This window comes from Artemia sp. Qi Xiang Cuo, chromosome 7 (genome assembly GCF_049724085.1).
Source record: "Artemia sp. Qi Xiang Cuo chromosome 7, ASM4972408v1, whole genome shotgun sequence".
Classification (NCBI taxonomy): Eukaryota; Metazoa; Arthropoda; class Branchiopoda; order Anostraca; family Artemiidae; genus Artemia; species Artemia sp. Qi Xiang Cuo.
In genome coordinates, this window is record NC_142800.1 from 34,351,813 (window position 1) to 34,377,869 (window position 26,057).

The 26,057-nt window shown below is 36.8% G+C and overlaps 1 protein-coding gene across 5 annotated transcripts in view; it reads right to left on the minus strand.

The window, feature by feature from the left end:
• Calx (sodium/calcium exchanger 3) overlaps positions 1 to 26,057 on the minus strand; it is a 110,867-nt gene that overhangs the window by 72,816 nt on the left and 11,994 nt on the right. The window contains exon 1 of one of the 5 annotated variants that reach the window (XM_089092207.1): positions 13,631 to 13,647. The exons of the other annotated variants lie outside the window; for them this stretch is intronic. The gene's annotated coding sequence lies outside the window, so the exon portion shown is untranslated. Of the gene's footprint in view, positions 1 to 13,630; positions 13,648 to 26,057 lie in introns of those variants that run through there. 5 annotated transcript variants of the gene reach the window in all.

Genomic DNA, 26,057 nt, shown 5'->3' on the forward strand with positions numbered 1-26,057 from the left:
TCACTTGTGTTCAGGTATGCATGTGATTATAACATCCCGTTTTTAACTCGAAATTCTTTTTTAATAAGATGGAAATGCCCTTTCAGGCTCCATCCCTAAAACTGTGTCTAAATTTTCTTTTCGTTATGAACAGACAGGCCTGGATTTACCAATGTGCCCACTAGGCCTGGGTCTAGGGAGCGCACAATGCCAGAGGGTAATAAATTATCCCGTAGTGATTTTTTTTCCTTAAAAAAAGGACTGATGTGATTTATCGTCATAGTGCCAGGTACATTCGCAGTCGCACTACCTATTATCACATCCTTACCATGAACTTTGGTCTCAAGTGCCTTAATTCTGACTATCATCGACGTTTTCTCCCTCCCTTTAAAGAAAATCCCCCAACCCTTCCTAATACAAGGCGCAATGCTCTTAGAGCTCCAAATACCCAACTGGACCTGTATCCCCAAATGTTGACCATGAGATACAAAAACTCTTTTGTCCCCTATTTTGTTTCCTATTTTAATAATTGATATAACTTTTCTCCTGACATCTGTTTTATATATTGATTAAATTTTTTATTTTATGTTTATCAAATTACATTTGTTTTGTTATGGTAATTTTGACGTGCTTATGCTAGCTTTTGTACTATTTTAACCAATAAATCATATTCTATTCTATTCTATTCTATTCTATTAATAAAAAAGCGATTTAAAAACAACACAGGAATTTCGTGGCCACTTTATAAACTATCAGATATCTCCCAATAATGGCAGCTATTTTTCGAATGTACCTGAGTTCGATATCACCTCTCTCTTTCATTACTTTTAGTTCATCAATTGCGTTGTGTTCAGTTCTTCGACTATCCCCAAATTTTTGGAGATTTTCCCCATAATATTGCAAAAACGGAGCGGCAAAAACGCCTTGGCCTAGTAGCGTCAAAGCTTTAAATCTGGCCCTGCAAACAGACTGTTTGTTTTTTTTCTATCTGGTTTTGTCCTATGCGTCTACCTAGGCCACCCTATTAAGTTTTTTGCCTAAAGTGGAGACAATTTTTGATTTTTCGTAATTATTGTGATGGTTTTGCTCTTCTATTTTTTGGGTATCGCTAAATTTGGCAATTTGTTGGAAGATTTCTTATCTGAACTGAACCCTATAATAACAAAAAATCTTACTTCACTACATAAAGTTTCTTCTTATTGGGTGTCCAGAATCGCATGCAGCATACCCCTCCCCCTCTTAATTCTGAGATTAAGCGCTAGACTATGCCCATTTTTTTTCATTTAGGTTGTTATTTGGTATTGTGAACCAGCTGTCGAGCAGAAATAAATAAGTCTAATTTAAACAAAGTTAGCTCGAGTGGTTGCCCACTTAATGAAACATCCCCCCTCTAATGCAACAACTCTTCGAGCCCTAGGCTATACAAAAAAAATAAGCCAAAAAGAAATAGGGAATTCTTACTTTATAATATGCACAAGCATAGATGAATCATATTTCCTTATTGTTTCCCCATTCTTATTTGTTTTTGAATTAGTTTTCATCAGCTATTATTTTACTTCTCTCTACGTAGCTTAAGCCTACATAAGACCAGGCTCTTGCGCATTTTTGGCATTGTTTACAGAGGCTCTGGCGTATTTTTTGTTTCGCCTTCTGGAAACACTGCTTTTACGATTCAACGGGGCGACAAAGGAGAAAACTTAGGTAACAAAAAAAAACATAGAAAATCCCAGTTTTCAGGTACGAATAAACCTAAGATGGAAATGGGGACAAAAAATATTTTTAGTTTAACCTCCTTGGTACCTTAAGGGTACATTGGTACTTTATTTCTTATAATGCAGGCTTACTTGTAAAAACTGGAAGTCACATATGTGAGGCCACTTTCTGAGATGGAAAGATATTAGAAGGATGGAAAGGACATAAAACGGGACTACCAAGAAGACTTAATAAAATGACTATTTTTGAATAATGTCCGAGCCACACGTCAGTCAAACCTTTTTATAAGGGGAAAATTAAAATGGCTAGAAATTTGTTTTAAGGCTTGCATTTACTAATCTGTTCCCAACTGCTGCCTACTAATGCCCTGCTTTTGTATCTTTTACTACGTTCATCTTCAAGATCTGCTGTTCCAAGATTCCATTATTTCTATTTAATATGAAAAAGCTTTAAACCTGTTTTCTGGTCTGTCCATCACGAATTTGACGCTTGAGAGCTAAGGAACGTTCAGCTTAACAAATTACGAATAAAATACATAGTTGGCGCTGTCGACGTTCATAATTTTGACTTTATCTATAGCTGGACGATGATATGACCCACACATCATAAAAACTAAAACAGTTTTTTCAAGCTGTGGAAGCCACTTGTATATTCTCAATGTCGTTGACGATTAGCTGAAGCATCTAGTATCAAGGAATGTAGAGAAGCTTAAAAGGTTATTACCTAGCTATTTTTTCAGGTTGTCCTTTAGGCATATTTTATGCTGATGAAAAGTATTGTCTGTATAAAATGCCTTTTATACAATGCAGGACTTAATTGCAATACTATCATGTATCTTTTTCCCCTTATATGCGTATGAATTCGACCTCATTCGCATGTTTCAACTTGATTTTTCAACAACATCAAAAGCCTTAACGTTTTCAAAGTTAAAGCTCTAAAGTATAGTCAGCCAAGGGGTGTATGTACCTCCTGGTCTTGACCTACCAAAATATTGCCGTGCCCCACTGGTGGGGCATGCATCCCTCGTTAGAAATCACAGATCTAGAGTATCGGATGTAAAATAAGAAAATACCGATGACACTTACAGAGAACCAACTAGAAATATTTTACAACTTCACTCTCTTGACAGTAATTAAAGAATGAAAACATGAAGAAAGATTCAAACAGAATAAACTACAGTTGTTCAACAAACAGAAAGCAATTATCTCTTAGGCACGTTTTCATATAATTTATGCAAAATATTTACAAATGGAATGACAACGGTAAACTTTTTTCTCTTACTGCGCCTAGTCAATTTGAAAAATACAACATGGCTGCCTTTGTTTAAATTGCTATGTGTAGTTCATTTTTTGTCAAGTAATTTCTGACTATGATGGCTAAAAACTTTTAGCAGGGTAAGGCTAAATTTAATGGCCGCTCAGTATTCCAAAATATCGTTTTGTTTTTGTGACACAAAAGAAGTAAATACTTGATCTCTACTACCGAAACCAGCAAATCTTCGTCGGCTTGAAGAGACTGCTTCTTGCAGTCGACGATGCCGTCAGCGCCTATGTGTTTGTCAACAATTTCTCCGTCATCTACACTACCGTCTTTATCTTTAGCCGTTTACGGTTCTGTATTAAAATTAATGTTAAACAAAAGACACTCGGTAACTGTAGCTGAATATATCGATCGATGTTAGGAACTCGTCTATTAGACCATCATTGTAGGAATGGTTGTTTTCTGAATTAATATTTATTTCCCTATCAGTTACTGACGGGCAGATATTTGATCTATGGCCGAACAAACTTGTTCTTCTTGTTCATTTTAAGGGGGGCAGTAGTAAGCTTTCGACAAAGATTGGGGAAAACGGTCAGTTCTGCAAATGCTTACAACAGCCTATTTCGAGCAAGTACGCTATTTTGGGCTGATACTTGCTAGTTTTGATGGAACTCCATCTGGTCCATAAACTTTAATTGCCATTAAAAGCTTTGTTACCGTGTTTACTTCTTCTTCTACTTCTTCTTCTTCTTTTAGCAGCAAAGGGCTCAGTTTAACTAGGAGAATTTTTATGGGAAGTGCATTGAGTCGTTTTTACCCGGTTTGAAAACGGAACACAGTTTCATAGCCGTATTCAGCCTATTAAAAAAGCAGGCATTAGCAGTTACGTCTCAGCTATGATTCAACAAGGTTGTCAAAAATACTATTTACTTTATCAAGTTGTTGATAAAATTTCTATACCCAATATTCCAAGAAATTTAGAGAAACCTTAAAGCAGGATTGGAAATTGCAAGTCCTATTGCCGTTTCTAACATTGAAAGTGATTGGAGGGCAACCGGCCCCCTGACGCTCATTATTTCCCCAAATACATCCAACCAAAACTTTGATACAGTAATATTGACCAGTGATGTTGAAAAGTCCAGTAATTATGACTTTGAAGATTAATCCCCCCCAGAGCCCTCGGGGCAAGGTTTGTAAGTTATGCCCCGGCGGCATATAAGGTTTTTATGGAAAGAGTGGTCGCATAAACTTCAAAGAGGGTAGCTCTCTCAAAAGGCATTCACCAAAAGGTAGCTCTCAATAGAGACACTGGAGAAATTTTTCTAAGTCCCATTTATGACAAAATTATTAATTCTGATCGTATTTACATACATCCACAAAGTTATATTGTGCAATCGAATAGAGTCTCCAATAACAATCAAACTGGAAAGCGATCAGCCTTTAAAAGTGCTTTACGCAAAATGAAATTCTGAAATGCCATTTAGACTTGGGATTTTATTCAGTTACCCTTTCACCGTTACTAGAAACGGTCGTCCAATTTTAGTTGGGTGTTTTTATTTTAAGGTTTGGTTTTTATATCTTTATCAGTTTTATTCTGCACTGAGGACGGTCAAGCGGAGGTCTTGACCGAAATATTTGCATAATTTTTCAATTTTTTCACTGGCTGTTAATTGTCCTCGTTTTCTTCCTTTCTTCGCGATTTTTGTTTTTTCAAAGGGGGCTCATTGGATTGGAAATTGAAAGCTCTAGCGCTCTTTTCGAAAGCCAAAGTGAATTGAGGGCGACCAGTCCCCACCCCTCCCATGACCATCATTTTCCAAAACAAACATCCAATAAAAACTTTAAGACGTCTACTCTCTTCAGCATTGTTGAAAGGTTCTGTAATTACGCCTTTGGGGACGTCAACCCCCTTAGAGCCCCCAGAACAATCGCTGTAAATTAGGCGATTCGTTCACTGTTTGCATATAGTATATGTTATTGAGAAAGGTATGCAAGCTTACCTTTACTTTTCAAAAAGACAAAGGGCAATGAGGTGAACCTTTCAGAGAAGGTTGAGGGAAGTGTTAAACTAAATCTAAACACGTTATTAGTATAAGGACTCTCAAACAGGCGTAACTCAGGAACGAATAAGTTTATCAATTTGGAACTTTCACAGACAACACAATAGCGCTGCCTAAGTAAAGAACAATGTTGGCACAATGTGTCGTTTTTTTTGTTTATTTTTGGTTTCAGACCAGAGCACTTCAAATCGAAGGAGTTGGTCGTAGAAACTTCGAGAAGGGCTCATTCAATTTGAAATAGGAATGGCAGATAGAAATTATGTTTTTGAAGAGGAAACTTCCCCCACAGCCCTCAGGGCAAGGGTTGTAAGTCATTTCCTGAGGGCATATAACGTTTTTATAGAAAGTTTTGTCGTAGAAAATTCAAAAAGGGCTCATTCGATTGAAAATTCAAAGGGCTAGTGCCCTTTTTAGTTGTCGAAAGTGATTGGAGCGCAACTAACCCTCCTCTCACGCCCACCTTTTCCCCAAACACATCCAATCAAAATTTTGAGATAGCCATTTTGTTCAACGTCGTTGAAAGGTCCGCAAATAGGTCTTTGAGGATGACAAATCCCCCAAAGCCCCTAGGGCAACGGCTGTAAGTTTTGCCCTGGGTGCATATAAGGTTTTTATAGAAAGCGTTGCCGTAGAAACTTCAAAAAGAGATCATTCGAATTGAAATTGAAATGACTAATGCCCTTTTTAATAGTCCAAAGTGATTGGAAGGCAACTAACACCCCTTCCACGCCTACCATTTCCCCAAACACATCCAATCAAAATTTTGAGATAGCCATTTTGTTCAACACAGTTGAAAGTTTTGGGAATTATATCTTAAAGCTGGACACTCCCCCCACAGTCTTCAGGGCAAGGGTTATAAATTATGCCGTGGGGGCATATGACTGGAAAATCAAAGGGCTAGTGCCCTTTTTAATAGTCGAAAGTGATTCGAGGGCAACTAACCCCCCTCTCAAGCCCACCTTTCCCCCAAACAAATCCAATCAAAATTTTGGGATAGCCATTTTATTCAACGTAGTTTAAAGTTTTGGAAATAAGGTCTTTTAGAATGACCCCCCCCCCCAAATAGCCCTCAGGGCAAGAATTGTAACTTAATAGTTGAAAATGATTTGAGGGCAACTAACCCCCTCTTGCGCCCATTATTTCCCCAAACACATACAATCAAAATTTTGAGAGACCCTTTTTTTCAACGTAGTCGAAAACTCTGGAAATTATGTCTTTGAGGATGAACCCCCCCCCCTCACAACCCTCAGGGCAAGGGTTGTCAGTTATGCCCTGGGGTTATATAAGGTTCTTATAGAAAGCGATGTTGTATGAACATCAAAAGGGCTCATTCGTTTGGAAATTGAGAGTGCTAGTGCCCTTTTAGTAGTCGAAAGTGGTAGAAGGGCAACTTACCCCCCTCTCACGCCAACCATTTCCCCAAAAACAGCCAATCAAAATTTTGAGATATCCTTTTTGTTCAACGTAGTTGAAAGTTCTGAAAATTAGGTCTTTGAGGATGATAACCCCCTTAGAGCCCTCAGGGCGAGGGTTTTAACTTATGCCTTGGGGGTATATAAGGTTTTTATAGAAATTGTTCTCGTAGAAACTTCAAAAAGGGCTCAATCGATTGGAAATTGAAATGGCTAGTGCCCTTTTTAATAGTTGAAAATGATTGGAGGACAACTAAACCCCTCTCACGTCCACCATTTCCCCAAACACATTCAATCAAAATTTTTAGATAGCCATTTGTTTCAACGTAGTTGAAAGTTCTGAAAATTCTATGAAGATGAAAACCCCCTCCCACCCACAGCCCTCAGGGCAAGGGTTGTCAGTTATGCCCTGGGGTTATATAAGGTTCTTATAGAAAGCGATGTTGTATGAACATCAAAAGGGTTCATTCGATTGGAAATTGAAAGTGCTAGTGCCCTTTTTTATAGTCAAAAGTGGTAGAAGGGCAAGTAACCCCCCTCTCACGCCCACCATTTCCCCAAACACAGCCAATCAAAATTTGAGATATCTTTTTTGTTCAACGTAGTTGAAAGTTCTGAAAATTTGGTCTTTGAGGATGATAACCCCCTCAGAGCCCTCAGGGCAAGGGTTTTAACTTATGCCTTGGGGGTATATAAGGTTTTTATAGAAAGTTTTGTCGTAGATACTTAAAAAATGGCTTATTTGATTGGAAATTGAAAGGGCTAGTGCCCTTTTTAATAGTCAAAAGTGAATGGAGAGTAACTAACCCCCCTCTCACGCCCACCGTATCCCTAAACATATTCAATCAAAGCTTAGAGATAGCAAGTTTGTTCAGCGCAATTGAAAGTTCTGGAAATTATGTATTTGAGGATGACAAACCCCCCAGAGCCCCCAGGGAAAAGTTATGCCCTTGGGGCGTTTACGATTTTCATAGATAGCGTTCTCGTAGAAATTCCTAAAGGGAATCATTCAACTGGAAATTGAGAGGGCTAGTGCCCTTTTTAATAGTCGAAAGTAATTGGAGGGTAACCTACCCCCCTCTCACGCCCACCATTTCCCCGAACACATCCAATCAACATTTTCAGATCGTCACTTTGTTCAACGTTGTTGAAAGTTCAGGAAATTAGGTCTTTGAGGATGACATTCCCCTCAGAGCCCTCAGGGCTAAGGTTGTAAGTTATGCCCTGGGGGCATATAAGGTTTTCATTGAAAGCTTTGTAGTAGAAACTTGAAAAAGGGCTAATTCGATTGGAAATTCAAAGGGCAAGTGCCCTTTTTAATAGTCGATAGTGCTTGGAGGGCAACAAACCCCCCTCTCACGCCCACCTTTTCCCTAAACACATGCAATCAAAATTTTAAGATAGCTATTTTGTTTAACGTAGTTGAAAGTTCTGAAATTAGTTCTTTCAGGATGACAACCCCCCCCCCCCAGAGCCCTCAGGGCAAGGGTTGTAAGTTATGCCCTGGGGGCATATAAGGTTTTTGTGGAAAGTGTTTTCGTTGAAACTTCAAATAGGACTGATTCGACTGCAAAATTGAAATGTCTAGAGCCCTTTTTAATAGTCGACAGTGATTAGAAGGCAACTAACACCCCTTCCAAGCCCACCATTTCCCCAAACACATCCAATCAAAATTTTGAGATAGCCAAAATTTGAAAATTTTGAAACAGGGCTCATTCGATTAGAAATTCAAAGGGCTAGTGCCCTTTTTAATGATCGAAAGTAATTGAAGGGCCACTAAACCCCCTCTCAAGCCCACCTTTTCCCCAAACACATCCAATAAAAATTTTTTAGATAGCTTTTTTGTTCAACGTAGTTGAAAGTTTTGGAAATTAGTTCTTTAAGGATAAAAACTCCCCCAAAGTCCTCAGAGCAAGGGTTTTAAGTTATGCCCTGGGGCATATAAGGTTTTTATAGAAAGCAATGTTGTAGAAACTTCAAAAAGAGCTCATTCAATTGGAAATTGAAAGGGCTAGTGCCCTTTTTAATTGTCGAAAGTGATTGAAGGGCAACTAACCCCCCTCTCACGCCCACCATTTCCCCAAACACATTCAATCAAAGTTTTGAGATAGCCATTTAACTTAGTTGATAGTCCTGTAAATTATGTATTTAAGGATGACAAACCCCCCAGAGCCCCCAGGGCAAAGGTTGTAAGTTATGCCGTGGGGGCATATAAGGTTTGTATAGATAGTATTGTCGTAGAAACTTCAAAAGGGGCTCATTCAATTGGAAATTGAGAGGGCTAGTGCCCTTTTTAATAGTCGAAAGTGATTGGAGGGTAACTAACCCCCCTCTGATGCCCACCATTTCTCCGAACACATCCAATCTAAAATTTTGGGATAGCCATTTTGTTGAACTTAGTGGAAAATTCTGGAAATTAGGTCTTTGAGGATGACAACCCCCCCCCCACAGCCCTCAGGGCTAAGGTTGTAAGTTGTGCCCGTGAGGAATATAATGTTTTTTAGAAAGCTCTGCCGTAAAAATTTCAAATAGGACTGATCCGATTGGAAATTGAAAGGGCTATTGCCCTTTTTAGTAGTCGAAAGTATTCGGAGGTTTTGGGTTTCATTTATTTATTGATACTGATTTGTGGCAGTTGTATTCTTGGTAGATAGTTTGATTCTATTTCTGTTCATTTTGGTTTAATGAAGTTCTTTACTTTTTTAAAAAACTTCTTTTGTTAAAAAAAAGTTTTTTTTTAGTTAATTTCGGGAGATGACAAGGGAGATGACCAATTGACCAAAAAGGTAATGTTTGTACGCTACTACAATTGCTACAACTACCACAACTACTACTGCTTCCACTACTACTACTAAAACGACGATACTACATTTAAGATATTGAGGGAAATATGAACTAAAGCAAAAGACATATGTGCATGCAAATTGTCAAAAGAGCGTATCTCAAGAATAGATTTTAGGTTTAAGCTGGAACTTCCAGAAAATGCTTAAAAGGGGAAGATCAATTGAACGAAAGGTATACGTGCATGCTACTACTAATGCTACTACCGCTGCCATATTTAGTACTACTAGTAGTGCTGCTACTTCAACTATTACCTCAATTGCAACTACTTGTAAGGCTAAGAGTATTAAGAGGAAAATCACAAAAGTATATATATATATATAGGTTATCAAAACGATATATCAGCAACGTCACAGCAACGGATAGTTGTATTAAGTTGAAACTTCGAGGACTTGATGAGAATGATGTTAAAATCACCGAAAAGCAATGCATATACTTTTACTACTACCACTACAGTAGCTGTAACTAATGACGGTTAGGGTATTAAGTTGAAACTTTTAGGGAACGTTTTGGGAGAATTTCAATTAAACAAAAAATTATAGGTTTTCGAAGGGGCATATAAGCAATATCTTAGGCAGCGTCGCTCTATAATAGCTAGAAATGTCATTGAAACTTTAAAAGTAGCTATATCGATTCAAGAATAGAAGCTCTAGTGCTCTTTTTAAGAGTAAAAAGAGATACGAGAGCGATCAGCCCTCCTCCCAAGCCCATTCATTTTCCAAACACATCCAATCAAAATTTTGAGACAGATATTTTGTTCAGCACAGTAGAACAGTCCAGCAGCTATGTCTCTAGGGATATCGAGCACATCAACCCCCACAATTATGCAATTGGGCCAGTATGCTTTAAAACTAAATTTTGCTTTAAATCTGAATCAAAAGACACTATGTGTATGGTTACCAATAAGAAAACTCAGCAATATATCGAGAGCGACTGGATGTATTAATTTGAAGCTTTCGGGGCTGCTGCTATTACTACTTCTGCTCTAACGATTTCAATAAATAAAAAGAGTGTAAGTGTGTCTAGTGAAAGAGCATAGATAAAATTTCTTAGGAATAATATTAAGTATTATTTGTCAGGTCAACCTGCCGTGGCATAAACTTAAATTAAACAATACTATTTGTGTCAGGATTAAAAATGGGTGAAAAAATTTCTCAAACATGCAAATTGCCAGCCAAACTATATATTCTTATAGCCAAACTATGGATTCTACGGATATAACTATGGACTGAAAATAAAATACATTTAAAATGTTTTTACTTTTTTTCACTTTAATAAATAAAAAATTATTAAACGTTTAAGGAATACATAGCAATACATGTATAATAAACTGACAATCCATAGTTATTTGTTTTTTTGTTCAGTAAAGTGCTATGTTCTGGTCTTGAGAAGGCATGTGGGATGTCAGCCCTACTCATGTTAATTTTTGATCGTTTTGAGTTTGACTTGGTTATTTATTATAATTTTTGTTCGTTGAGTTTCATTTATTTATTGATGGTGGTTTGTGGTAGTTTTTCATTTGGACCTTTATTTTACTTTATTTCTGCTAATTTTTGGCTTAGTAGGGCTCTTTACTTTTCTTCGAAGAATTTGTTTTGCGGGATTTTTTTTTTAAATTAATTCAAAATACAGTGAGATTCTATCCATCTTTTTCATTTATTTGTTTTGAAAGAGTTCTGAAATTAGGAAACTGCCACCCCGGGTTTATATCCAAAGGAGTACCGATTCGGGTAACAAAGACCTGATTTTAGTGAGGACGCAACATAATCAATTGCAGGGAATTTTTGCTATTGTTTTGTTCATAACTGTGTTTACTTTATTAAACGTGGAAGGAGGTTGAACTTTCTTTAACTTTTAGCAGGACCTCATCTAAGTTCAACTAATAGCAAAAGTTTTCTGAGATGTAAGTAAGCCTTACACGGAATAAAAGGCTTTAATTTGAGAGACATTTGCAAAAATGGAAAAAAATAGTAAACGAAGTAAATCTAGAGCAAAGTAAAATGATTAACTGGGCTACTCATAGCTCTAGGTCTGAATAATTCAAATTATTTGGCTAAAAAAAGTTCCTAAGTCGAAAAGGTGGAATTCTTGTGCGAGCAGGATAAACTTCGTGGAAAAAATTATTAATTTTATTGGCACTTTGGCAGCCCTACATTATATGTAGCTGTTTTGACGAAAGAATAGGGATGAAAGGAAAACACCTCAGCAAGTAATGCTTTTCATCAGTCATAGGCAGCGCAATCGCGCTGCCTAAGTAAAGAAAGATGTTGGCACAATGTGTTATTATTTTTTTGTTTTCCATACCAGGGCACTTCGTATCGAAGGAGTTGTCGTAGAGACTTCGAAAAGGGCTCATTCGATTGGAAATTGGAGTGGCTATTGCCGTTTTTAATAGTCGAAAGTGATTGGAAGGCAACTAACACCCCTTCCACGCCCACCATTTCCCCAAACACATCCAATCAAAATTTTGAGATAGCCATCTTGTTCAGCGTAGTTGATTTTTTTGAGGAGGACACTCCCCAAAAACCTTCAGGGCAAGGGTTTTAAGGTAGGCCCTGGGGGCATATAAGAACGATGTTGGCACAATGTATTATTTATCATTTTTTCTTTTAGACCAGGGCACTTCGTATCGAAGAAGTTGTCGCAGAAACTTCGAAAAGGATTCATTCAATTGGAAATTGGAGTGGTTTGTGCCCTTTTTAATAGTCGAAACTGATTGGAAGGCAACTAACATCCTTTCCACACCCACCATTTCCCGAAACACATCCAATAAAAATTTTGAGATTGCCATTTTTTTCAGCGTAGTTGATTTTCAGATAGAAATTATGTTTTTGAGGAGGACACTCCCCCTCAGCTCTCAGGGCAAGGGGTGTAAGTTATGCCCTGGGGACATATAAGGTTTTTATAGAAAGCGTTTTCGTAAAAACTTCAAAAAAGGCTCATTCGATTAAAAATTCAAAGAGCTAGTGCCCTTTTTAATAGTCGAAAGTGATTGGAGGGCAACTAACCCCCCTCTCACGCCCAGCTTTTCCCCAAACACATCCAATCAAAATTTTGAGATAGCCTTTTTATGCAATGTAGTTTTGAATTCTAGAAATTAGGTCTTTCAGGATGACAACCCCCCATCCCCCCACAGCCCTCAGGGCAAGGGTTGTAAGTTATGTCCTGGGGGCATATTAGTTTTTATAGAGCGCGTTGTCGTAGAAACTTCAAAAAGGGCTCATTCGATTGAGAATTGAAATGACTAGTGCCCTTTTTAATAGTCGAAAGTGACTGGAAGGCAACTAACACCCCTTCCACGCCCCCCATTTCCCCAAACACTTCCAACCAAAATTTTGAGATAGCCATTTTGTTCCACGCAGTGGAAAGTTCGGAAAATTTTGCCTTTGAGCAGGAAAATCCCCCACAGTCTTCGGGGCAAGGCTTATAAGGTATGCCCAGGGGGCATATAAGGTTTTTATTCAACTCTTTGTCGTAGAAACTTGAAAAAGGGCTCATCCGATCGGAAATTCAAAGGGCTAGTACCCTTTTTAATAGGCGAAAGTGATTCGAGGGTAATTTCCAAAAACATCCCCCCATTTCCACACCATTTTCCCAAACACATCCAATCAAAATTTTGAGATATCCATTACGATAAAATAAAAGTTCGAAATAGGGATAAAATCCTTTTTAATAGACAGTGTATAATAAATTTCCAAAAAATACCAGATATTTCGGTCACTTTTTATTGTTTTAATATTGTTATTTGTCGGTTTTCTGTAAATTTTAAAATACAGACTATTTTGATTTGTCAAAAGAAGTACATCACGAAAAGGAAGTTTCCCATTCTCTTCTACTTCAACAGTAAACTTTAAATCTTCCCCCAAACAATTAAGATGTTCCTAAAATCCTTTTAATTCATCCTCCCCATAATCCCATACTGAAATAATGTCATACATATACCGGCCCCAAAAAATATGTTTTAAAAAATATGAATCTAACGCAATTGTTTCAATATTCTCCACAAAAGTATTAGCTAATAACGGGGATAAAGGGACCCCCATAGGTAAACCATTTATTTGTTCGAATTACTCCCTCTAAATTGAAAAAATAAGAGAACTTATTGCACAACAATACTAAATACATAATTACTGAAATTTCCAAATCTGTTTGCCACTAATCAAATCCAAATTTCTTAAAAGCTTTCCTTCTAGAAGAGTTTCGGCTGCTTCTACATCAATATTTGTGTACATTGAAACAATGTCGAAGCTTGAAAGCAAAGAATTCGAAGAAATTTCTACTTTTTACAGTTTTTCAACCAAATTCGAAGAATTCTTAATGTACGAAATTTGTGTAGACAAAAGTGGTTTATAGATTGACACTAACCATTTGCTCAAAACACTTGATGGTGACCTTGTACTTGACACAGTTGGTGGCACAATTGTGCCACCTTCACTAAAATTCAATTTACATTTGGGCACTTTCAAGGAAGAAAAGTTTGAACGAAGCTTACATTTCAAGACTTTAAATCACATTATTAAGGATAAAAGTGATAAACTTTCAAAAGAGATAAAGAGATAAACTTTCCCTGGAAAATCTTATATCAAAAAAGGTTAGTGTAAGTGACTTTTGTTTTATTCAACAAACAGGAAAAAATCACTTCAATCATGATTTTTACCTTTCCATAGAAAGATTGCTAAAAAAGTTTTCTAAACTATCAACAAATAATGCGATAATACCTTCGTCAATTCTAGGACCAGGTGAGGTTAATTTTTCATCAAGAACTTTACCGATACAAGAACAATCAGTGCTTGAAAAGGGTCCGAAACTTAAGTTTTAAACCGGATAAAGTCCCCGTGGAAGACATTATCTCTTCAATAGAAACATCTTTGCATAAAAACGCAAATCTAATATAAGATGTTAGCTTAGTAAGAGCTTCTACCGTAAAAACCCTGTCTAATTTTGTATTGAAACCGGAATTTCCTAGTACGACCATCAAAGACATAAGAATTCTTAAAAACCTGAAAAAGGATGGTTCAATTACCATTACAAAAGCAGATAAGAGTAGCACTTTAGTTGTGATGAATACTGAGGACTACGAAGCAAAATTAGGAAGTTTACTAAATGATGAAAAAACATACAAGAAGCTATCGTATAATCCAACCGACTCTTTTACAAAAAGGTTTAAGAACGAATTGAAGTGCTTAAAGGATGAAGGAAAAATTACACCTGAACTTTATTACAAATGCCTGCCACGCAGTTCCTTGTGCCCTAAATTATATGGACTTCCCTAAATTCATAAGCCTAACCTACCATTACGACCAATTGTGTCAAGTACAAGGTCACCAACAAGTGTTTTGAGCAAATGGTTAGTGTCAATCTGTAAACCACTTTTGTCTACACAAATTTTGTATATTAAGAATTCTTCGAATTTGGTTGAAAACTGAAAAAAGTAGAAAGTTCTTCGAATTCTTTGCTTTCAAGCTTCGACATTGTATCAATGTACACAAATATTGATGTAGAAGCAGCCAATACTCTTCTAGACGGAAAGCTGTTCCGAAATTTGGATTTGATCAGCGGCAAGAGCGATTTGGAAGTTTCTGTAATTATGTATTTAGTGAGGTTGTGCAATAAGTTCTCTTATTTTTTTTCAATTTAGAGGGGAGTATTTCGAACAAATAAATGGTTTACCTATGGGGTCCCTTTATCCCCTTTATTAGCTAATATTTTTGTGGAGAATATTGAAACAATTGAGTTATATTCATATTTTCTAAAACATATTTTCTGGGGCCGGTATATGGATGACATTATTTCAGTATGGGATTATGGGGAGGAGGAATTAAAAGGATTTTTGTAACGTCTTAATTGTTGGGGGGGGGATTTAAAGTTTACTGTTGAATCGGAAGAGAATGGGAAACTTCCTGTTCTTGATGTTCTTCTTTTGAAAAATCAAAATAGTCTGGATTTTAAAATTTACAGAAAACCGACAAATAACAATAGATTTTTGTCTTATAGTTCCGGTCACGCTATCCAAGTAAAAATTGATTTGATCATTTCTTTAACTGATCGAATCTTTAGTATTTGCTCTCCAAAATTTGTTGAGGAGGAGTTTTCTTTTCTAAGAAAAATACTAATAAGCAACATGTATCCAGAATGGTTAATTAACCAGACTTTTTCAAAAAGAAGAAAAAGGTTTCTAGAGATTTCTAAGGAAGTCTTGGAGACAACCCGGGAGAAGCATTTTTTTGTTCCTTAACATTTGTACCCGGGCTAAGTGAAAAACTTAAAAGAATTTCACAGAGTAATGGTCTAAGGGTAGCTTTAAAGAGTAATAATACTTTGAGTAGTTTTCTAAATTCTGGGAAGGATCTAACTTCATTGGGGCAACAAAGTGGGGTTTATCAGATGCCATGTGCTTGCGGAAGCTTATATGTGGGGCGTACTAACCAGAGTTTGGAAATGAGATTATTACAACACAAAGATTCTATTTCTTCGGATTTAAAGCAAGATTTTAAGTCTGGAGATTTTACTTCAGCCCTTTCAGAACATATTTTTAATTTTCGAGACCATTTTATTTTGTTCGAGAATGTCTCTTTGATTTCTAGGGATCGGGGTTTAAGACAAAATTTTCGTGAAACTCTTGAAAGTAAGAAAATCTTATTCAAGAATATTGTTTATAATCGGAATACAGGTGAATATGGGCTGAACTCTATCTATGATAATTTATTAAAATCTGACAGAGTAAAGTTCAATTCACCCGATGTAGTTGACCTTTGTCAAAATGTTTTATCATTGAACTCTAATAAACCGAATCGAAGAAGGTCAAAGAGGCTAGCTTCCGCCTTTGCTTTGAAAAGGATTAGAGATTTAAACAATATGTAGTTTTATTTGATTTAGTATATAAACTTTTGTTTTAAATTGTTTTAGTTTAGTTTTACTACTGATGACGGTCATTGCATATGTAACCGAAATATCTAATATTTTTTGTGAAATATATTTTACACTGTCTATTAAAAAGGATTTTATCCCTATTTTGAACTTTTATTTGATCGTCATGGAAAGGCAGTGTGGTCTCCGAAATTATCGATATCCATTTTGTTCAACGTAGTTGAAAGTTCTGGAAATTAGGTCTTTTAGGATGATAAACCTGTTAGAGCCCTCAGTGCAAGGGTTGTAAGTTATGCCCTGGGGGAATATAAGGTTTATATGGAAAGTTGTTGTAGAAATGTCAAAAAGGTGCCCATTGCCCCCATTTGCCCATTGTGTTTAAAAACTAAATGTTGCCTTAAGATTAAATCAAAATGTACTCTGTTAATGCTAATTCCCAATAAGGTATTTCAGCAGTATCCCAAGAACGACTGAGGGTATCATGTTCAAACTTTCGGGGCTACATCTGCTCTTAAAATTTAACCAAATCAAAATATCGTAAGTGTATCCAAGCTATCAAAGTAAGTAAACAGATTTTTTGTGAATGGTATAATGAAAAAATATAAACGTTTTACTTTTATAACTTTAATAAATCAAATAATATTAACACATGGATTACTAAATATCAGTATATGTATATTAAACTGACAATGTACTTTCATTTGTATTTTTTTCAGTAAAGTGCAAATTATGTTCTGGCCTAGGGTTTTAGGCCAGAAGGCATAGGGTTTTGAGGCCAACTTATGTTAATTTCTGCTCGTTTTGAGTTTGACTCGGTTATTAATTGTAATTTCTGTTCGTTTTGGGTTTCAAAAAGGGCACACGCCACTCTAATTTCCAATCGAATGAGCCTATTTCGAAGTTTCTACGACAACTTCTTCGATACGAAGTGGCCTGGTCTAAAAGAAAAAATAATAAATAATACATTGTGCCAACATCGTCCTTATATGCCCCCAGGGCATAACTTAAAACCCTTGCCCTGAAGGGTTGTGGGGGAGTGTCGTCCTCAAAACATATTTTCTATCTGGAAATCGGTAGCGATGGATAAAATAGGGGGATCATTCTGTGCCAGCATCCTAACTACGCTGGACAAAATGGCTATCTTAAAATTTTAATTGGGTGTGTTTGGGGAAAAGGTGGGCGTGGAAGGGGTGTTAGTTGCCTTCCAATCACTTTTGACAATTAAAAAGGGCACAAGCCTCTCCAATTTCCAATCGAATGAGGCCTTTTCGAAGTTTCTACGACAACTCCTTCGATACGAAGTGCCCTGGTATGGAAAAAAAAATAATACTAACACATTGGGCCAACATCGTTCTTTACTTAGGCAGCGCGATTGCGCTGCCTATGACTGATTAAAAGCATTACCTTCTGAGGTGTTTTCCTTTCATCCCTATTCTTTCGTCAAAATAGCTACATATAATGTAGGACTGCCAAGGTGGCAATAAAAGTCTAATAACTGTTACTCACTTCCAAGTTTAATAAAGTAAACACAGTTATGAACAAAACAATAGCAAAAATTCCCTGCAATTGATTATGTTGCGTCCTCACTAAAATCAGGTCTTTGTTACCCGAATCGGTACTCCTTTGGATATAAACCCGGGGTGGCAGTTTCCTAATTTCAGAACCCTTTCAAAACAAATACAAATGTTTTTACTCATATAACTTTAATAAATCAAATACTATTAACATTTTGATTACTAAACATCAATATATGTATATTAAACTGACAATGCACATTCATTTGTATTTTTTCAGTAAAGTGCAAATTATTCTCTGGCCTTGGGAAGGCATGATGGGCGTGGGGGGGGGGGCTTGTTGCCCTCCAATCAATTTCGACTATTAAAAAGGGTACTAGCCCTTCGAATTTCCAATCGAATGCGCCTGTTTTGAAGTTTCTACGACAACGCCTCCTATAAAAACCTTATATGCCCCCAGGGCATAACTTAGAACCCTTAACCTGAGGGTTGTGGGAGAGTGTCCTCCTCAAAAACATATTTTCTATCTGGAAATCAACTACGCTGAACAAAATTACTATCTCAAAATTTTGATTGGTTGTGTTTGGGGGAATGATGGGCATTGGGGGGGGGGGGGCTAGTTGCCATCCAATCACTTTCGACTATTAAACAGGGCACTAGAACTCTCAATTTCCGATCGAATGAGCCCCTTTTGAAGTTTCTAAGACGACTACTTCCATATGAAGTGCCCTGTTCTAAAGGAAAAAATAATAAATAGTACATTGTGCCAACATCGTTGTTGTATGCCCTCAGGGCATAACTTAAAACCCTTGCCCCGAGGGTTGTGTGGGAGTTTCCTCCTCAAAAACATATTTTCTATCTGGAAATCAACTACGCTGAACAAAATTGCTATCTAAAATTTTTGATTGGATGTGTTTGGGGCAATGAGGGGCGTTGGGGGGGGGACTAGTTGCCCTCCAATCACTTTAGACTATTGAAAAGGGCACTAGAACTCTCAATTTCCAATCGAATGAGCCCCTTTTGAAGTTTCTAAGACGACTCCTTCCATATGAAGTGCCCTGTTCTAAAGGAAAAAAAAAGATGAAATAGTACATTGTGCCAACATCGTTTTTATATGCCCTCAGGGCATAACTTAAAACCCTTGCCCCGAGGGTTGTGGGGGATTATCCTCCTCAAAAACATATTTTCTATCTAGAAATCAACTACGTTGTACAAAATGGCTATCTCAAAATTGTGATTGGATGTGTTTGGGGGAATGATGGGCGTGGGAGGGCTAGTTGCCCTCCAATCACTTCCGATTATTATAAAGGGCACTAGTCACTCCAATTTACAATCGAATGAGCCCTTTTCGAAGTTTCTACAACAACTCCTTCAATACGAAGTGCCCAGGTATGGAGGAAAAAAAACACATTGTGCCCACATCGTTCTTTACTTAGGCAGCGCTGGCGCGCTGCCTATGATTTCTGTCCGTTTGGGGTTTCACTTATTTATCGATGCTGATATTGATAGTTTCACGCTTGGTAGATTATTTGATTAATATCTAAAAGATTATTTTAATTAATATCTAAAAGAAATGTAAGCACGTATGTATCAAGAAAATATTTGGACTGTTAACCGTATGTTGATGGAAATACCTGAAGACCTAAGATATCGTGGTGGGGTAAAAAAAATGGTAAGCTTGTTTCCAAATGAACACTCTTTGCCTCTTACTGAAGAAATTTTCGAATTGAAAACGAAACGTGCGCGTAAAATGAACCGTCTAAACTAAGGTGAATCAGAGTAGTTCAGTGTAAATGTGAAATGCAACTGTTAACTTCCGTTCCGTACTCAATTCTTTTGATTTTATGATGTAAAGTAACTGTAGATATGGATTATGGACTAGAATTGGCTTGAGTTGCTCGCAATTTTCGATTTTTTTCAATTCGCTGCCCCATTAAAAATCTGTCCGAACCACCAAAAAACGATTTTTTTTAAAGGGAATGATAAAACCAAAATTCGGTGATGTTTTAAAGTTGTGTTGAGTACCCCCCCCCCCTATGTGTAAAAATCATTATCCATCCCACCCCTCTGGGTGTATAAATTTGTCAACTTAAAATAAAATAAAAATATTTTATAAAACTGTTCTACTATACAAAACCAAAAATTGAAAATTTTATTCTAAGTCGAAAGGCCTTATAAAATTTTGCTAGAATAACCAGTTCAACAAGGGAAAATAGGTTCCTTCTTAGTGTTTTGATGGAGATTAGAAAATATTTTCAGATCTGAAAGCAGGGCACTCTGTTAAAGCTGTCATCTTTTGTATATTCTCTTAGAGACAAATGTTTGATTTAAATCTAAACAGTTCTTTCTTAGACAGCCATTAAATGACGTTAGCAAATGACGTACAAAAAAGATTTATCTGGACCATGGGGGTTAAAAGTACTGAAAAAGGAGAAACATTGCTTTAAATTTGCTTTGGATCTCAAGGGAATATTTTCTTAGCGTTTTCATTTAACAAGTTAGACACTATTTCTGCGCTATTCCGCACATGTCTGCATAAGTGTTTCTTTTCGAATGCACTTCCATTCAAAACTTAATAGGGGTTTTAGATAATTGGTTTGGTCAGAATAATACTTAAAGCACTCATTTTGACGAATATTGAACCACAGATTAAGGAAACCCTATCAAACGCAGTTTTTACCAGCAGCTCTTTTGCAAACACACCAAGGGCTTGTCTGGGGGACGACATTTTCCCCCGGAAAATTCTCCCCGCAAAAAATTCCCCCTAAAGATTCCCCCGTGGAAGATTTCGTCTGGATAATTCCCCCCATGGAAAATTCCCCCACGCACAAAATTGAGCTTTCACAGAGAAAGTACAAAATAGGTACCTCAAAACGTCGATCAGATGTCCTAGGGGTAGCAAAAGGACCAGATATTTAAAAAAAAAGGTTCTAGGACAGGGGCTGTTTGGTCTCTAATCACTTTCGACTTTAAAACAAAGGATTGAAACTTTACAATTCCTATTGAATGAGCACACTCCGAAGTTTATACGACGACGAGGGGAAAGTTGGGGATAAGGATGGGAAGCCCCCTCCTATAGGGAATAAATTTTGCTTGTTTTGCGGTTTATTGTTATTCTCTACTTTCAAAATAACGGCGTAGAGCAGAAATATTCCCGGAAATAAAGAGGAATATCATAATCAGGAATGTGACGGGAATATGAATATGACTATTGTCAATTGGAAAACCATAAGTAGCTGCTGACCGAAAGTACGTGATGGCTTTCCCTAGAAGCATCTGATGAAGGATCCTTGAAGTTGATCCCCGTCCTTCTATTTTTTCGAAATACCAAGAAGGTGACTCAGCTGGAGATCGAGGTGCAAAAAAGGCTTTAAAAAATTGTGCCTTTATGTGTGACCACTAAGTGAGAGTTGGTTTGTAACTTCTCCCCTTTGTCCAACACAAGGGCAATTAATTGAAAAAAGAGTTTCGGCCGATTGAAAAATTGATCCACAGGCTGTTGTTGAGTTCGCATCAGACTTTCCTGTCGCTTCTCAAGTACGTATACGAGATTCATTCTGATTTTGGTTAGGCCCAGCTCATTTTCTCGCATTTAATTGCATATTGTTGGGGTCAAATATACTTTGTCACGTAAAAACCAGCAAAACACTGCCCTATTGAGCAATCAGTAGGTTCACCATATTTGAGTGATCTAACTTGATCTAATCGTAGGGTTATGCACAGAAACGAGAAGCAGGTAGACTAAAATGACCCGACGTTGGAAAATATTAAATACTTGAGCGTAAATGTTATCCCTTATCTAAAGATGCGGACACCCTTGTGCCTTTGCTTCATCAGTTTCTGAGTTTTCCAGTTGACACTGAGGTGGAATGAGGCAAAGTCTACAATTCAATTGAAGATCAGTAATGCAAGCTTCCAGCTAGGAAACAAAATAATGCTTGGACGATGGTAGGAAAGGGGTTTTGAGAGTAGTTTTTCGGTCATCTATAAGAATGAATTCTGCAAAAATAAAAAATAAAACAAAGTCGCAAGAGCTGCCTGAATTTATGCTTAATTTCCAATCATTCTTTTCAGTTACCATTCTGTTCTGGAATCGCTCTTTTTGGGCATCAATTTTCCCTCACTTGAAACGTCGGCTGTCGGCAACCCTGAATCAGCCTCATAATCCACCCGTTCGTGGTCGTGGTCATATTCAAAGGTCAATCTTTAAAATAAGCAGAGGATTACCCTTGCAACGACAACTGGCTCTCTAGAAAACGAAGTTTTAAAAGCTGTAGACATATAAAACAAAATCTGATTTTTATATTGATCCCAAGTATCTAAACTTTATTAATATTTATGTCCAGTCCCTTACTATACAGTTTCGCATAGCTGTAATCATACCTGTCATAAAGGGGTTTAGTTGATCTTTCTTTGGGAGAAGGGGGCTGTATTTCCAAAAGGTGTATTTTAGGAGCGCAATTTTCAGCTTTTAATGAGATGTTTCCAAGATTGTCAGACAAAACATTGAAAAAAAAAATTATTTGAATATTAGAAGAATACTAACCATACTTTTGGCCTTTCTTTTGCCTTTAAGACGAAAATTTTATTTTAAAGGGCATTTTTTTGTTCAATGTCTGTCGGATCCTAAAGAAAGCCACGGAAAATAGAGATAAAGCTAATTCAGAGGACAATTTTTAAGGTTCTTTTTACCATTTTAAGTAGCCACATTTAACCGCAGAGTGGCAATTTTGGGCCAGAATGTTATAAGTAAAAAAAGAAAATATGAGATAGCTATACGGTTTTTGGTGTCAAAAGGACTTGGACAGTCTCCAACGTGTCAATGACCTTAATAAGACTTAAATACCCAATTTAACAACGATTAAATTCTTTTCCATAACATAGCAAGGATTATAAAAGTATTGGAGTTTAGTTAAATTCTGTATTGTAAGGTCCGAAAATGTGACTCCAAAAAGGACAAATAAGTTTTGTTTCGACAGAGCCCTAAACTTATATTTTTTAAATCTATTTTTAAATCCTATGGCTAAGAGCAACCCAATGGAAAATAAGAAATAGAAAAAAATACTCCCCTGGAAACGGGGTCTTCAATAGGGACAAAATTTTTTCGAACAAATGAAACTTACAGCCATAATGTTTTGGGCCAAGACGACCCTAATGCAGAAAAACATGGGGCAACTAGTGGTTAGTCTGGATATAAGAACCGAGGAAGGACCAAAAATTTTTTTTTCTGAACGGCTTGAAGCCTCAAACTGTAAGTCCCTGGACCAAGGGTACTCTAATGTACAATTTTTTTTTTTAGTTTGAGGGTTTGAGGGTATAGGCGTCCCAAAAAGTTGGGCCCTAAGGGATTCCTAAATCATTTTCCTCTGAATGGTTTGAGATATTCATACTTAAATCCTTGGTTCATGGAAAAAAATAAATTCAAAGTTTAATTTCCCTGGAAACTGACCTAAAGTCTTGTTGTCCTCGATCAATTCTATAGCTTGTAACCGTAAGTCCTCTGGCCAAAACGAGCCAAATGTTAAAAAAAAGGCAGTTTGAAAGGTATGGCCCCATCCCCAAAAAATAAAGAAGAAATAGACCCAAGAAGGTCAGATTTCTTTCTGATCAGCTCAAAACTCAAATCCTTAAATCCTAGGACCACGAGGACCCCAATGCAAAATGAAAATAGAAAGTCAGATATTAGCTATCCCGAAAATAGTATACACCCGTAAGCTCCTGAGAAAAGGAGATCTTCATGCCCATGGGCATAGGCTTGGGTCATAGACCCCCCAAAAACTGAAGCCAGGAAATTATTCTTTCGATTAACTTGAACTTCCTTGGATCAAGTGGACCACAAAAAGAGAAAGAAATGTACCCCCCCCCCCTAAGAATGACCAACAAACTCGTTCTTTCTCAGAATGGATTGAAACTAAAAACCGTAAATCTCTCTGTGTGTACTCAAATGTATAAGACAAAACCTATTTTGGGGGGTAAATTTCAAAACATGGGGCCCAAAACAAATGCTGTAAAACTTCTTTTTTCCAATGCCTTGAAACTTTTCAGGGATACTGACTGAGCTAACAGAGCCAGAATTTTTTGTAGGGGGTGCTAGGAGACACAAAACTAGGTTTAAAATAGTTTGTCCTTGATCAGTTTGAAACTTACAGCCGTAAATCGCTGGGCAAAGGGGAATGGGATATAAAAAAGTCGGTCCAGATAGGGCCCAAAAAAGGCCGTTTTTTCAGAACGGATTTCTAGAAAATAGAAGATAGGTTTTCCCGCTTGTCTTTAAAGCTACGTTTAGATAGAGCAGAGAGAATTTTATTGAAGAAAAAAGGGTTCAAAAAAACGAGGTTGTATCTATTCGTTACGTCAGAAAATAAATACAATATTTTTCCGTGTCGCTCTTACTGTCTACTATCCGACATGGCACATCACGTGTATTTTCAAATGCGACTTTTTCTTCAAGTATGCTTTAGACTTGTTTTGCTACAAGATTGTACAAAAGTGACAAAAATTCTCCATTGGTACAAGAATAACATGAGTTTACACTGCGGCAATTTGAATTATCTAGTCCCAAGTCTTAACTACCAAAAAAGAAGCAAAACAATTGGTATTTAAAAAGACATAATACAGAATTTTGAATAAGAAAATAAATATAATTGAAAGGCATAGAGGTCTTTAGTAAAAATATTTGGTGTTAAACATCTATGATATTCAGACTTCTTAGGGACAAGGGCCAGAAATTAAGAAATTTTTGCTTTGTTCGCAAATAGGTTTTATATTAAAAATAATGGTGGACATGCTTATGAGAAAAAACGTAAAACTAGAGTAACAAAATACAATAGTCAGCACTAAGAAACAGAATGTTTTTCAGTTAAACTTGCTTATCAATAAAAATAGAGAAATCTGGTATGGAAATGATACAAAACTAAAAAAGATACAGAAGTGCTTTCAACAGAGAAACCCCTTATGAAGGAATCCTCAATCAATTATTTGATACTCCTAGACGTTTTTGCACTATAAGCCGCTGTTTGACTTGGAATACATCTACGTCTAGGTAGTGGGGTAAATCTAAAGACGCTATGTGTGTCCAAATTTTTAAAATAACGTGTCTGCAATATCTCGGCAATGGCTTGGGAGATCAAATTGAAACTACCAAGGAGTGTTAGGAGCCCATGTGGGTCTCAAGTTCTGACTTAGTGTTTTTGTTCGGGGGGGAGGGGGGTGTAAGAGCTCCTATGAGACTTAAAATATATTCATGATTACCTAGCGAGGTAAAACAAAAGAAAATACGTATTGCCAAATTTACAAAATAGCGTATCTGCAACATTTCAGGAACAGCTTGGAGGATCAAACTTGAACTTTCGGGGAATGTTGAAGGGGAGGAGGGCTCAGGTGAACCTTGAGTTTGGACTTGAGGAGTGGGCAGCTGAATGACGACGTTTTTTCTCCAATCAGCGAAGAATTTTTGGCATTATAAGCCACTGTGGAAATTGAATCTAGAATCTAGTCCCGGTGAAATAGCGATTTAGACCAAAAAACTCTAATCCATTTAGTTTTCAGTGAAGCGAAAATAAGACTCTGGCCTTTTAGAGGGTGTGAGGGTGGTGGCAACAACAAACTTATTTTGAATAACACTTATTCTTTTTAAATTCAGTTTCATCGTAATTTCTAGTTACTTTTAGGTTCCGTTTTCTTCATTCACGCCAATTTGTGTTTGTCTTCAGTTTGACCTCTTATGTAAGCTACTTGCTGCTCATTATAAGTTTCAAATTTAGGTTTTTAATTTTTGGGAAGTTTTTATTTCTTTTTCTTGTTTAATTTCGCTCTAATGAAGCATGGCAGATAAATGCTTTCAGTACGATATCTGATATATAAAATGGTTTTCACCAAGGATGTTAGTTTTGATTAGTTGCGTAGTGTCTAACCTGTTAGGCTATTTTTGTTAGTAATTTAGCATCTAGAAGACATTCTTATTGATATGTTCTTGTTAATATTTTGAAAAATTTTACAGCAAAGGCACGGAAAAAAGAGAAGATTTTGAGGTTTGGAACAATACTTTTGAAGTAAATATAAATCGTACAGTTCATCAAGGAGTGACTCGGCCCAGTTGTAACCGAAACTCTAACAAAAAAACTGAATTTTGATTAAAATAGATGCATCAAAAGAACTGGCTTTTTATGCTGATTCGAAATATATAAAAATAATCAAATTTAATGTTGCCCATCAGATGCTGCGAACCTGGGAAAATTTGCCTGATTTTTGAAGAAGGGCAGAAACCCCCAAAACGTCAAGCGATTTAAATGTAAATAACAGTATCAGATTCAGCATATCAGAAAATTCTTCTGTGGATAGTAGTATATACCAAGGTACCACTTTGCGCAGGCCCCCGTACCAAACAGGTTTTTCTGGTAGGTAAACAGGTC